This window comes from Diceros bicornis, chromosome 31 (assembly GCF_020826845.1).
Source record: "Diceros bicornis minor isolate mBicDic1 chromosome 31, mDicBic1.mat.cur, whole genome shotgun sequence".
Lineage (NCBI taxonomy): Eukaryota > Metazoa > Chordata > Mammalia > Perissodactyla > Rhinocerotidae > Diceros > Diceros bicornis.
In genome coordinates, this window is record NC_080770.1 from 18420829 (window position 1) to 18436816 (window position 15988).

Here is a 15988-nt window from a genome sequence, read left to right on the forward strand (position 1 = left end):
TAACCTTTGACAGAGTTGATTGCTTACTATTCCTTGAAAGACTTTCTTCTCTTATCTTCCAAGACACTAGACTCTGAGTTTTCCTCCTACCATATGGGTTGCTCCCCCTCAGTCTTCTTTGCTTATTCCTCCTCCCTCTCTGACATTTAAGGTTGGAGTAGCTGAGAGTTCAGTCCTTGATCTTCTTCTCTTTTCTACCTACACTCTACCTTGGTGATCTTTTTCAGTTTCGTGGCTTTAAATACCTTCTATATACCTATAACTCTTGAATTTAGATCTCCAGCCCTGATCTCTCTTCCAAACCCCAGACTTATAATTAAACTGGTTACTCATATCTCCACAGGAATGTTAAATAGCAACTCAACACAACTCAAAACTAAATTCCTCGTGCCATCTTTTGATTTACTGCAAACAAGTATTCCCTGTCTCAAGTCAGTGTCAAATCTATGCTTCCATTTGCTTAGATTAAATTAAATGAACAGATAAGTAAATATTGGAGAAATTAATATATTCTCTTTTTCACTCACTCCGTAACCAGTTGATTAAATAATTATGTTGGCTTTTACCTTTAAAACAACTATATCAATAATCCAACTACCTCCTACAACCTTCATTCCTACCACCAAGGCCCAAGAGTCAACAACATCTCTCACCTAGAGGACTGCAAAAGTCTTTCAACTAATCTTTCTATCTCTAAAATCAGCTAAAATCCCACCCTACAAAATAACCACTTTTAAAAATTTGCAGCCATTTTATAGAGCTCTACTTTATGCATATATATATACAAATACTTGCATTATATATGTAATAAACATATAAATTGACATAAATGAAATTATACTCTATATGATACATATGATCTTATATATGTGTGTATGTATTTATGTATGTATATATATTTATGGATATGTATGTATGTACAGAAATGTGTGTATATATGTATATATATACACAAACATAAACACACACAAGATGAAGGCTGAAAATTGTGGTCATTTTCTCAATTTGTGCATATAAGAGCATAAAATTTTTTTATCTAATGCCCTTTAGAGGGCCTTAAATATGCCAAGTGTTTTGGCACTCTTTCTAAAATTACTTAAATTTGCCTGTTTTGCACACACACACTCATGCACATGTATATCCTATAGATATACATATATATATACATTTCTGTATGTATGTATATGAGTATTTTGAATATTCTATAAAATTCTTGTCTGTTATTAGTGATCCTAAATCCATGTCTTCTAAAAAAAATCCATATTCATTTAGTTGGTAACACGAAATTCAGTGTTTCAGACATATTCCAATTGAGATGTTTCGTCTTAAGTACTTGAATGTTTTTTGAGTCCTCTGGGAAACTTTCTATATCTGAACACTTTGAGATAAATTAATTCATCTTACCTTTTGTCCTTAAAAAATATTCACTGGAAGTAGAGGTGTTTATTAGTTTAATTTTGTTTTATTTATTGGTTTTGGAGAAATACAAGTTTTCTGTCTTACAATGTGCAATTTATAGCTTTGATGAAAATGGAAGTAGCATAAAGGATTCAGCTATGACAGAATTAAGGCATGGTTAATTAATTCCACAAAGAGTAGAAAACACTGTTTCTGAACCTGAGGCAGAGAGTCAGCCTTATTAAGGCTGTGATCATTCTCTTGAGAAAAAGTCTAAAACTTGAAATGCACTAATCCAAAATTAAAACATGCATTTATTTTTCACTGATAATTGTACTACATTCTCTCCAGTGAACCACTTATACCCTGGAGAGTAAATTAGGCATTTCGAGAAGTGCAGAAACTATTTCAAGGTCCTGAGACTCCATCGAGCATAACCTTGAATTAAATGGTACAGGATTGGTCAGATCCTGCCTCCAAATTTCAGAATTCCACTTAAAATATAATCCCTACTCATTTCTACTAGAATACAGCTCTCATTGCATTCACTAGTTAATTCATTCAACAAATATTTAGTGAATTTGGTTTAGGGAGTAGACAGTATCCTTGGTACTGGCAGAGTAGACAAGAAAATCAGTCTTGTCCATTCCTTCATGCAGCTTACAGTCTGGAGTTGGGGAGAAACAGCTCTTATAAAGTGATAAGATAAAGTAAAGTCTAAAGCCTACTTATGAACTGTTTGATCTGCCACTTTTTCCAAATACCTTCCTGAATACAGTTTTTTCCCTCCTTTCATTTGCTCACTCTGGTCCACAATACTTGTCTCCTTACTATTCCTTTAACAAACCAAGAAGAATCCTGCCTCAAGGATGTTGTAGGTACTGTAAGTACACCTGGAATGCTCTTCCACAGACACTCATATGATATTATCCCTATTCAGACTTTGCCCAAATGTTATTTCCACAGAGAGCTCTTCTCTGAGGTCACCACTCCCTATTTTATTGCCTGATTTATTTTTCTTCAAAGCACCACTCATATCCATGTCAAACACGCACATACACACACACACATCTATGCATATATGTATGCACATTTGGTATAAACAATAAATTCTTCCTCACTCAAATATAAGTTACATTAGATCACTGTCAGTGTTCTTACCTGTTATATCTCCAGTACATGTTACAGAAATCCAGACATTTGTGACAACATGGATGGACATTGAGGGTCTTATGCAAAGTGAAATAAGTCAGAGGGAGAAGGTCAAATACTGTATGATCTCCACCATTAAGTAGTAGATAATAACAAACAAACACATAGAGACAGAGATTGGATTGGTGGTTACCAGAGGGGAAGGGGGGAGGGAGGAGGGGGAAAGGGATAATTCGGCACATGGGTGTGATGAGGGGTTGTAATTAGTATTTGGGTGGTGAACACTAATAGTATTTTTAACAGCTTTATTGAAGTATGCATATGCCCAAATTCATCAAATTACATACTTTAAATAAGTGCATATTTTGTATATCCATGAACAATTTTTGAATGAATTATGAGTAAATAAAGATATAAAGGGTGTCCATTTTCTTGGAAGTATTACACAAATTAAGGAAGTATAACACAAAATACCATTTAAAACTTAACATGGAAAAGGGCATTTTTAAGCCCAATGACATATAGATATGATGCTAAGATACAGACCCTGCTACGAGTACAAAAGTTGTCATTATTTTATAGGTATATGAGTACAATAACTAAGTAAAGAAAGCTAAATTCTTAATCCATTTATGTATCCAAAAATCCCTAGATATCAGGTTGTCAATTCAATATACTAATCTGGAATTCAGGTGAGAGGTCAGGGCTGGAGCTAAGGATTTTGGAATCATTGCACTATTCTTAGATCACCTAAGAGGGGGGTGCAGATGGAGAACCAGTGCACCAATGAACCAATGTAAAGGATTAATTCTATGGCTCCAAGATTTGGACACCAGGATGAGGATGAAGAGCCATCAAAGTTATCTGTGAAGATGTGGCAGTGGAGCGAGAAGGAAAATCAGAAGATTGACGCAATATAGAAACCTACAAAGGGGTTTTATTTTGGGTAGCTGAAGGAATTAACCATGGTAATCCTCCTGAAATATCAAGTAAAAGTAAGGTAGAAGAGCTATCTTTGCGTATAGTAGTGTTAAAGTCTCATGTGTCCTTCGTTCAAGGAGAGGTGGTACACAAATACAATTAGAACAGTTATGGGGCATGAGGAAGTAGAGACAATGACTAGAAGTAGTTCTTCTGAAAAAATTAATTGTAAAGGGAGCAGAGAAATAAGTTGGTGACTGGATGGGACTTTCAGCCAAGGAAATTGTTAAGAAGAGTGATACCAGATGCTGTTTGTAAACAGATGAGAATATTCCAGTAGAGTGTGAGAAACTGATGCTTAGGGAGAGTAGAGATATAATTTCTGAAGTAAAGTTCACGGAAAGCCCAAAGTTGTGAAAGAACTGGTCTTAGGTAGAAGCAGGGATATATTATCCATTATGACAGGTGGGATGAAAAGTATATATATAAAGATTTAGAGGTGATAAGATGGGGATAGTGTTATCTAATTGTCTATATTTTGGAGGATGAAGTATGAGAAAAGATCAGCAACAGAGTGAAGTACTGGCGGATGTTCTCTAAGTGCACTAAGCAGCCTAAGTGGAGGACAGAGAAAATAAACAATTAAGTTTAACTAAATTGGGATTTAATTAGATGAGTAGATGGAGAGAAAGTAGAACCACAGAATTGAGAGTGATTGAGAATGAGTCATCATATGATGGGCCATGGAATCTCAGTTGGGCAATGAGTGAAATGTTGATGTGAGAGTAGTGATGAATAATGATAAAGGGCCATTTTCCTTAGATTGGTGAAACAAGAAGCAGGTAAGGCATGGATACTACAGTAGATGAGTCAAAATGAAAGAGAACATAAAGGAGGATGCCAGCCATAATACAGTCTTGAATGTCTTTGAGACAAACCGCAGTTAACAGATAATAGTGGAAGTTATAAGGAGATGGGAGGACAGTTCAGAGTGGACAGGATGAGTTAACCCCTCCTTTGTGGTCTCTAACAAATTTTTCAAGGGTGAGGAGGTCTCACTTGCAGCATGAAGGGCACTGGTGCTCTCCCTCATGGTCTGCAGTGGATAGTGGAATGCAAAGAAACAGGGAGTAAACATTTACGTGATTCCAAAACATTAGGCTTCCTTCAACATGCCATCTCATCAAAAAAGGTTGTTTCCCCTCTGCTCCAACATTGACAGCCTCCCACTCCACTACAATGAGCAATAAATAGATAATTTAATTTGATAAATGTGTATTGAAAACTACCTGAAAGATTGGGAGAGATAGAGATTAAAAACATTAAAGTACATGATTACTACTCTCAAAATACTCCAATTAATTCAAAAAGTCAGTAAACTATTGCTCAGTTAATTGCTGTGGTACCCATATTATTATAACACCTGGTAAGACTCTTTCTTGTATCTTATTTGGTACCCTTGACATCCATGTGAGTGAAATAGTGTTATTATTTATAATGGATGCTGTGGTATACTACCCATATTTGCCTTTCAGGGTTGAAGTATTTACTCGGCTTCCAAGTGAATTGGCAACTGACACTTCACAGCTGAGTTCTGTTCTCGGAATGTCCCTGCTGAAAGATATTGCCATGCCCAAGATTACACCCCTTCCTGGTGGGTGATCCATATCCCAAACTGCTCATTATGGAGGCACAAATACCTGGCCCTTTTTTCACATGTTAGGATATCTCTGATGGCTCATCTCAGGTCCAGAGCTCCAAGTGGAATCGGTTGTGTACTGTGTTGCAATTTCATCACAATTCAACATTTTCTACCCAATTTCCTCATTCCCTTACAGGTGTGGTTCCTGAAACACTCTCCAATAAACTTCCTGCATACAAATATCAGTGTCAGAGTCTGTTTGCCCAGATCCCAATCAAAGACACCAACATATTACAATAAAACTAAGATTAAGAAAAGCTAAATACTAAAATTAAAACTTAAACCCAGATCAGCCAATTTCAACTCTTTTGTTACTTTACCAGACACTACCCTCCCCCACTGTGTTGATTCATCATATAGGCCTATCGACACGCATTTAAGACACCAGGAGATTAAGAAGGAGACCTCATTTTAAACAATCTACTTTCACACAGAAAAAAAGCTCAAGCAATCAGACAATAAAATTAATACGAAAATATATTTTCTTCTACATAACAGGATGATGTGTAATACGCCTTTACAGTATGTGTTTCTGTAAGATCTTCTTTAGGGCCCCTTTCACATCCTTATTTTTCAAACTGTAGATGAGAGGATTTAGCAAAGGGATCACTACCGTACAAAAGACAGAGACAATCTTGTCCTGCTCCATTGAGTAGCTAGACGTAGGGCGCAAGTACATGAAGAGAATTGTCCCAAAGAATATAGTGATAGCCATGAAGTGAGAGGTACAAGTGGAGAAGGCTTTGTGCCTGCCCTCTAACAAAGGCATCCTCAAGATGGCAATGAGGATACACAGATAGGAAATGAGGACAATCATAACACAGCTGATCACTATAAAACTAGAGAAAGACATGATCACGATGTCATTGATGTGGGTGTCAGAGCAAGAGAGTTTGATCAGAGGTGGGGTGTCACAGTAAAAATGGTTGATCCTATTAGAGCCACAAAATGATAATATGAAAGTCATTCCTGTTTGTATGGGTGCATTTCTAAAGCCTGCTAGGAATTAAGTAGTGACTAGCAAGGAGCAAATTCTCCCAGACATGAGCACTGGGTATAGCAGAGGTTTCCAAATGGCTGCATAGCGGTCATATGCCATCGTGGCCAACAGGAAGCATTCAGTCACCAGGAAGGAGCCAAAGAAGTAGAACTGGGCAGCACATCCGTTGAAAGAAATGGCCTTATTCTCAGCCACAAGGTTCACCAGCATCTTAGGAGTGACGGAAGAAGAGCAAGAGGCATCGACAAAGGAGAGGCTGCTGAGAAGGAAGTACATGGGAGTGTGGAGACAGGCATTAATCTTAATTAACACAATCATCCCCAAATTACCCACCATGGTTGCCATATAGATTAACAGAAACAATTCAAAGAGGACAACCTGGAGATCTGAATTGTCTGAGAGTCCTAAGAGGAAAAATTCTCTCACTTCTGTTTGATTTCTGCCATGGACCTCTTTCATATATGCGATCATTTGAGCTGCAATAAGAGAGAAGATAGAACGTGGCGTTTGGTCACATGAATACATGACAGAGTTATAAACATCTTTTTACTGACATAAACACATACAAATTCTAACAGAAGAGTGCAACGTGAAAAACATAGTAAAACGTGTATTGGACTTGTCAAATCAAAAGACTGTGCCTGAGATCTAGGTGTGCTGTCTACTAACTAATGACCTTGAAATAAGTGACTTCATACCCATTAACTAAGACCAAGCTCGCATTAGCCATTTGTCGAATAATTACAGGATCTTATTTCTATGATGTATTTCTCTTCCTTATTGGTGATAAATAAATTAATTGATTTATTAACATACCTTCTAGACACAACTTCTGGAGCAAGAAGGTGAAGTGAATTCAGGCCACTGACTATTCCTCCACAGTACTAATGGAATGTATAAAAACTATTGAAAGTTAGCAAAATTAATCAACAGTGTCCAACAAGAAAATAATTGAATTTCCTGGGGGAGAGGAGAACTTGAAAAACTGACGACCAAGGAGAGAGACAGAGGATGATCCCATGCAGCTAGCATGGCTCCAACCTTGCCCTAATTCCCAGCATCTGCATCTGCAGGGAAAAAAAAAGTGTCAGTTAAGTATCGAGAATTTTGAATAACTCCCTCCAATATTTAGAGAATCAGATTGTAAGAATAAGTAGACATTCCAGAAGAAAGTAATAGAACAAGCCACGGCAGTGGAAACCCCTACTTAACACTCTGATTCACAGGATCACAACAGAACCAGAAAACACCAGCAGCAGCACATGGAATATTCCAGTCACCATACTGAATTGGGGGAATAATTTACCACCAGGTCATCTAAGTGGGAATAAGATTCACCCCTTGCAATGTGTAATGAAGCTGAATACAGGGCCAAAAAAAAAAGAAAAGAAAAGGAAAAAGAAAATTCAAAATAGATGCCCAGCCTACGTCTTCCAAATAAATGTTTAAGCAACAGCTCCAGTGGAATTCTCCCCTTTCACTCCAATCCCCTATCCCTTCCTTGACTTCAGATTATCGAGCAATAGATAAAACTGTACTAGGCTACCTGTCAAATCATAGCTCAGACAAAGTGTTAAATCCTTTATCACTCACTGGAGAAATTTATTTGATACTGTATAAAATTAAAACATAGGACCAAAGTAACACAATGGCTGTGCTAACATTGGAGAGAATAGATCTACTGAGCACAATTGGGGAGAAGAGCGGGCGGGAACTGGTTCCGTTCTCACAGACACTGCCGTACACAGAAGTGCCTATCCATGCTCTGCTCCATCTAGTTTCCATTGGAATAGGGGCTCAATATCCCAGCCAATAATAAAACCTGGGTTTTTTATACAGTATTATAATGCTTCAAAGTGTTATTGCACCTATTATCTTATCTGAGCCTCACCACAAATCAGTGAAGGAGATAAGCAGATATTATCCCAAGAGTATTAATAAGATCATCTTTTGTTAGATGAAGTCGGTGAAGTATAGGGCTTTCTCAGATAATTGGTGGTGAATCCTGAGCAGGAACATAGGTCTCTTGATGCAAAATTATTTGTTGTTCCTCAACACCACATCAACTCTCTCCCTGTTTCACTGGACAAATATATAGCCTAGGTCCTCTTCCTTGGAATAATCTTGCTGTTTGAACTTCAAAAGAACAGTATCTCCAGAAAGGAAGTAAAAATAAGGAATGGATCTTTTTCTCCCATCCTCATCCACAAAGTTTCCCTAAGAGTATTATTTTATTAGAAATAGTGAAAAAAATAAAATGCCACAGACATTTTTTTGTGTGTGTGCTAGACACACTAAGAAAGGTAATGATGAGTAAAAGTAAGAAGTACTAAAATATGTTGAGCATTTCCTATGCTCTACAAGCACTGTGCTAAGTATTTTTTCCTGCAGTGTTTTATTTAAATCCTATGAGATAGACAGCATTTTAATCCTCTTTTTGCACATAAAAGGTACAAAAGATTTGTGACTTTTTCTCAGAATCACAGAGTTAGCCTAATGGAGTCTAATTTATACCCAACCAATGCAACTCTTATTCTCTTAACACTTGAGGTAATTTAGAATGACTTTCTCAGTAACAGATGTGAGCACTAATACACAGAGCAGTTGATACTGTAATTCTCAGAGCTTCATTAATGTGCTAGAATACATTTAGTTACATTAAAAAATCTCCTAAAGAGAAAATATAATTACAATTACTAAAAATTTCTTTTGTAGAGCTCATGTTCATTAATTTGCATTATTAGAAAAATATCATTTGTTTTATATCTGGTGCTGTGAATTGCATGTTTTCTCCTCCCCTCTACTTTGTCAAATATATTTCTCTGCTTCTCTGCAGGAATACCCTTACCCCTGGTGAGATTTTGCAGTCAATCCTCTAGTCCAGAGACTCTTGATCTGGGTTTTTAATTTCTAGGAGTTTGTGAAAATAATAATGAGATTTCCTAAAAAATCTGGTGTTTAAAAAGGCCTGAAAATCACATTATTTATTGCTGCCTTTATTTCTCCTAATGATTTACAAATCTTATAATAATAAAAAACAACAGAGTATTTATTTATCATACTTTCTAGCCATTCAGTGTTCTCGGAACTTTGGGCCTATGGGTGATTGGAGAAATTAACAAGATTGTGAATTATTTTTTAGGTGAGTAAGTTACATGGGCAAAACCCTTTATATCTTTTTCTTACCTTTCTTAACTGCTTGACTTCTATTTGATCCCTTTGCTTGTTCCTGTCCAGTGCCTAAAATCAGCAAAAAAGAAACAAAATAAATAAAGCCTTCTTCTTAGAGAAGGCATTCACTCTAATTCTCCCAGGTTAAGCAGGAGGCACAGTTGGAATGGACTTTAGACACCATCCGTTACAGAGACAGGAAAACTGAAACCCTTTACACATTCCCTGCGGTAGGAGAGTTACTTTGCATTCAGCAGAGTAACTTTCTTTTACTTTTCCTTAAAGATAAGTACCCAATTTGTTAAATCAGAGTAAAATAATTTCAAAATAAACAATATATCCCTGCAGTGCAGTTGTGATGGTTTTTGCAGTTATTTCCGATTGTAGAATCTCTAGACCAGACTCTGGAGTAAGCATCCTGACTTATTTTAAACAGGATATATTTCTTGTTCCTTAGTCTCAGGGGACAGCATTCCTCATGTCACCTCATTTTAATCTACTTGTTGTTCCCCTCTGAAACTAAGGAAATCACGTGTCCCTTTCATATTTCTCTTCTTTACCCTCGGGACACCTGGGCCCAGTGATGAATGAATTTTCAGTTCCATATTCCTAACCCCCACTAAACACCATTCTTCTGTCTCCTCTGATATTTGGTGGTCTGGTCCCCTTGGGACTATTGAAAGAATCCACAAAATAGCAGGTTAGCTATTAGAGAGATAGCAGCTCTGCCTCTGGTCCTGCCTGCTCTATGGACTTTGTGTCCATATAGGAAGTTATGCTCCTTGGATCATGGGGAAGGGCTGATGGGAGGAGGTGCAAGGAGAACAGGGCTGTCTTGGTTTTCGATCCTGACTCTGTGTCTCACTGATTGGGGACTTTAGATATTGCACTAAATATCTTTGCGCCTGGGCTTTTTCGTTTTTAAGTGAGAATACTAATGCCTACCTCATAGGGTGAGCCTATAGATAAAATAAATGAATGACTGTGGATTGCTGCATTGAATGAAAATAGATAGATGATTAACAAATAAGAGTTTCCCCACTTTGACACTATTCCCTACTGTCCAGAGTAACAAATAGTTATCAGCCTATGCAGCCTACATTGAGACTTACCGGGTTCCCCATTTGCCCAAATAGATCTTTCATGTAGAAAACACAGAGTCTGAAACAAACTAATGGATATCTGATGATCATTTGCATTATCTATGCCACTTTGAGAAGACTTTCTAGTTAATTTGTCTCTCAGTATCATTTAATCAATGCAATTTGTGCTAAATGCTGGGGGACACAGACTTAAAAGATGTCTTGCTTTATCTCTAGCAATTCAGACAATATTTTTAATATTTTGGTTAAGTCTTAAATATCCTACTTTTAATTGGTACCTTGGAGGGAAAATACAGAAAGCTCCTATTAACACAGAGTCTGAAACATAATTGGCAAAGAATGAAGATTTATTTAATAAGTAAACAATTCTTCCTCAATTAAATGTGAATTAGTTACTATATAGGAACAAACTGTTATAAATTAAATGAGATTAAATTGTGTGGAATTGGAATAGGGATGGAGGTTGGAAGAAAGGTCCTGTGGCACTAAGAGGTCAGTGGTAAGGGACCCACGACGTAAGGACCCTAGGTGATAACAGAGCGGTGGAATGAGACCACTGGGCAACAAAGGAGTAACTAACCATGGGCAGTATAGGTGGTAGGTCCTAGTCAACCCCAGCTATAAAGAAGGGACTCTCAAAGAGCTTTGGAATAAGAAGATAACTCATTTTTAATCCCAGCTTGAGTGTCATTCAAAGAGATACCAGATCATGCTATATCTCTCTGCCACCAGGATGGGGATCATCAGAACTTAGGATGCAATTTGATCTCGATGCAGTATTCTGAGAATTCAGAGTGAATACAGGGATGTTTTACTCTTACTAGACACTGTCAACATTTCAATGACTCATAATTGTAAATATAAAAAAATAAACCATACAAGTAGTAGAAGAAAACACAGTGAAGTCTTTTGTAACTGGAAGCATTATTTAAAATATATACAACAGTTATTTTTTATCTTATCAAATATACCAATTTTAAATTTAATTGCAGCTGAATTTTGAATATAAATAGAACTCAAAATTGAGAAATAATAAAATTGAAAATTGATAAATTTGACAACATAAAGGAAAAAAATAAAGGAAGAAAAGGAAAGAAGAAAGAAAAAAGAGAAAGAGAAGAAAAGGAAACCTATTGCATGATAAATTTCTTGGGAAAATCAAAAGACAAATGATAAATTGGAGAAAATTTACACCTTATATACTAGACCAACAGATGATGTCTCCAATATAGAAAAAATATAAAAGTTAATAAGAAAAAGATCTGTGAAGAAATTCAAAATATGTAAGAAACATGCCCTGGAAAAATGGACACAAAATATGAATAAACATTTCACAAAAATAGAAATGCAAATGGCCCTTAAATATTTGAAAATATATTCAACCTTTATATCAGTCAGAATCCAGTTAGCAGACTGAAAACCACACAGTAATTCTATCAGATAAAATTTAATATAAAGACTTACCACCTGGCAACAGGGGATTAACTATCAAGTGATCAGGAAAAGTCCAAAGTATACAGGAAGAACAGATACAGGGAGCAGCTACTACCTCTGGGGCTGAGGCAGAGCACCAAGGGAGAACAAACTTGGAAGAGGACCCCATCTCCAAGGCTCCTTTAGAGGTGGTTGTACTCGGTGTGGCTGTAGCTTGCTATATGGCAGAGACATTCCCTGGCCATGTCTGCCAAACAAGAAACCACTCAGTAGGGTTCCACTGAAACTCACTGGGTAGCCACCCCCTGGGGTGCCAGCAAGACTTGCTAGAAAGTCACCTCTGGTGTGCTGACGAAACTTGATGGGAAGCTACTTGTGGGAGTGCTGGTCAACCTTTATGAAGGGTGAGCACCATTGGGTATCCCACATGCTACTGGCTACTACACGCCATCGAGTAACAGGGAAAGAAGACATCAGTATTAGAAAGAGAGCCTTTTCCTTCCGCAGTGTCCCTCCAGTGTTCTCCACTGATTAGCTTAATATTGTCCAGCTGCAAAAGGGGAAGTGTTTATAGTGTCCAGGTCCAATATCACTACAGCAAGGCAAATGTGGATGGATTTGGAGCTGAGAGACAAAAAATTTACAACTGGTATATTGTTCTCAAGGAGAAAAAATGCAAATTATGACTACCTTCAGAGAATATTTTCCAAATTTTAGATGGTCCTATATGTGTGTGTGTATATATATATATATATATATACATATATATATATATAGAGAGAGAGAGAGAGAGAGAGAGAGAATAGGTAGGTAAATTTAGATGAGAAATACAAATAGTTGACAACCAATTTTATTGAAAAGACTGTGGGGAAATAAGCACTCTTGTACATAGCTGGAAGCAAACTGGAATATTTAGCAAGTTGCATATTAAATTTCCCTTTGACCCAACAATCCAACTTCTAGGAACCCACTCAGGTGATGTACTGGTCAAAGAAGGAAAAAGCATATGCATTAGGCTATTTATTATTGTATTTTTTTCTTCTAATAGCAAAAGATCAGAACCAACTCAAACGTCTAACAGGAAACTTTATAAATAAACAACGGTACATCCACACAATGGATTATTATGCAGCTAGACAAATGAGAGACAAATATTTATTTCAAACCAAAGTTTGACTTGAAAACAAATATTATAGGCCCGTCCATGGCTTAGCGGTTAAGTGCGTGTGCTCCACTACTGGCGGCCTAGGTTCGGATCCTGGGCGTGCACCGACACACTGCTTCTCCAGCCATGCTGAGGTGGCGTCCCACATACAGCAACTAGAAGGATGTGCAACTATGACATACAACTATCTACTGGGGCTTCGGGAGGAAAAAAAAAAGGAGGAGGATTGGCAATAGATGTTAGCTCAGAGCCGGTCTTCCTCAGCAAAAAGAGGAGGATTAGCATGGATGTTAGCTCAGGGCTGATCTTTCTCACAAAAAAAAAAAAACGAAAAAGAAAACAAGTGTTATAGGTAAAAGAACATGTCAATGTTATTAGGAATTAACTTTTCATCATAAAATGAGATTTAAGAATAAAATTAAAGTAGCTGGATTGAAAAAAAACAAGATCCAACTACACGCTTTCTACAGGAGCCCGCTTTATGTTTACAGACATACAGAGGCTGAAAGTGAAGGAATGGAGAAAGGTATCACAAAGATTCTTTTTATTAACTTCTATGATTTTATTTTTGAATCTCTTTTTTTTTAGGAGGAAAATTTCTCTAAAATAATATAGCATTTCCAAATTAAGTGGCTTTTTAAAAAAAATTGTATAGGTAGGGAGATTTTACAACTGCCCATTTTTGTTTTTCTTTATACAACAGGAAGCTGAAACAAAGTTGCATGCCATCTCTTGAAATTAAATAAAGGTAAAGCACACATATTTTTTACTAACTTAATGCCATTTTTAATGTTTGAATTTTATCTTTCCTTCATCCTATTTTTCTTACAAATATGTACATGAGATAAGAAAATAAAATTTTTTGGTAAGCTACCCTAGATATCTTCCTGGAATAAGAATCTTTGCCTTATGAATGGCAGTGACCTATCGAGGGTGGAGCATTACACTGCCCAGTGCTCCTTTGAGCATGGGTTTGCTTGGTACCAGACCTATGCCATTTTAAAGTTTCAAAAGGAGACATGGACTATATCTTGGCTTTTAGGTATCTCATAATAAGTCTGAATTCAGAAAATACTAGAATTGGAAAGTTCCAAAGAGTTTGCATTCTCCACCCCATTCATTTCACAGATAAGGAAACTGCAGCTCATACAGCAATGCATCAGTTAACTAGTGCAAAAAACAAAACTACAGCCAGGATTCCACACTCTTACTCCAATATTGTTTTCATATACACAAAAGCTGGCAATAAATAGAAATCTAAAATATATTTGCCCTGTATTTGCTTCTATAAGACAATACTTTTGCTGGTCTTTTAAAAATATTCGAGTTTAGTCATTGGAATATGCTTATGTAATCACTATTCTACCATTTCTTCAAGAGTCAGATCTGCTGAATTTTAGCTACATGAGACTAAAAAGAAAAATATAAAGGTTTTCTTTTCTTTTGTCTTAATCAGCCTTGATTTTGAATTTTATAGCTTTATCTCTACTTGTTTTATCATTTAATAGAAGTGCTGTAGAATTAAAACCACACTTTTCCTAAAGGTTAAGGCAGACCGTGATTCATCACCCCATGGAATAAGGATTGAACCTTTTTTTTCTGGGAGTTATGAGTGTGCACTCATCTACTGAATTAAATTATCTACACTCACATACAATTGCCAATGCATTGAGCACTTAGCACATCACAGTCACTGAATTCAGCACTATGTGTGTGTGTATATATATACGTGTGTATACACATATACACATACACATAATTTTTTGTGGAAAATCATTGAGGTAAGCATCAATCTCATTCAACAAATGAAAAACTCATTCCAAGAAGACAGGTAGTGTGCTAGAAATCAATAGTAGTAAGTGGCAAAGCCTGGATTTGTCTGCACATTATAAGAGAGAACAGGCAGGGTGCTTTAAGATTGATGAAGCACCTCTCAGATCCTTCCTCATTTAACTGGAACCTTGAATCTGTGAGGGAGGAGAGAATGATTTTCTAATCACATATTCTAACTGGGTGCGATGAATTGGTCAGCACATACCGAGCTGTGGATCCGTCCTGGCTCCCTGTGCTGTGTTCTTACCAGGCGTCTGATACTCCTCTAAGACAAAGTCTAATACCACTCCTGTAATTTCAAGCTTGATGTCTGGGTCTGTTTTCTCATTTATAAAATTATGAGATTGGACTAAACGACTCCCTCCAGTGTCAACAATAGGATTATTTACTCTCTCGCTAAAGTGGAAGAACAGATGAGAAATGGAAGGATTATGGTAGATCTTTTGCTTTTCTTTTTTCACGGTGAACTGTTTTTAAATTCCTATGTGAAGTGGGGTAAAAAACAACACAGCACTATGTATGAAATTGGCAGTCCCAGATTCAATTGCTGATTCTGCAACTACCCAACAAAATAACTAACTGTGTGACTTTGTAAGTCCCCTCAGCCAAGGTTTTCGTTTCCTTGTTGACATAATCTATGAAGTTACATATTCATTCACATGTAGTGAGAATGAGCTGAAATGGGGTAGGGAAAATAGTTTCTTCTTTTTTCAGTTTTATTGAGGTATAACTGACATACAATAAATCAAATAAATTTAAAGTATAACATTTGATATGATTTAATATATGTAGGAAACCATCATCTCAATCAACCCATCACTGCCAAAACTTTTCTTGTGCCCCTTGGTAATCCTTCCCTCCTGCTCCACCTCACACACTCCTCTACCCAGACGATCATTGATCTACTATCTGTCACTATTGATTAGCTCACATTTTCTAGATTTTTATAAATGGGATCATATGAGGTTGTTTTCTCTCAGGCTAATTATTTTGAGATTCATTCATCGTGTTGAATGTGTCAATAGTTTATTCCTTTTAATTGCAGAGTAGTATTCCATTTTATGGACATACTATAATTTGTTTATCTCATCACCTGTGGATGGGCCTTT

General features: G+C 36.7%; 1 pseudogene; it reads right to left on the bottom strand.

Annotated features, from left to right (window-relative positions):
• Positions 1-5690: 5690 nt before the first annotated feature.
• Positions 5691-7104, bottom strand: LOC131395661 (olfactory receptor 5AP2-like; annotated as a pseudogene).
• Positions 7105-15988: the final 8884 nt, after the last annotated feature.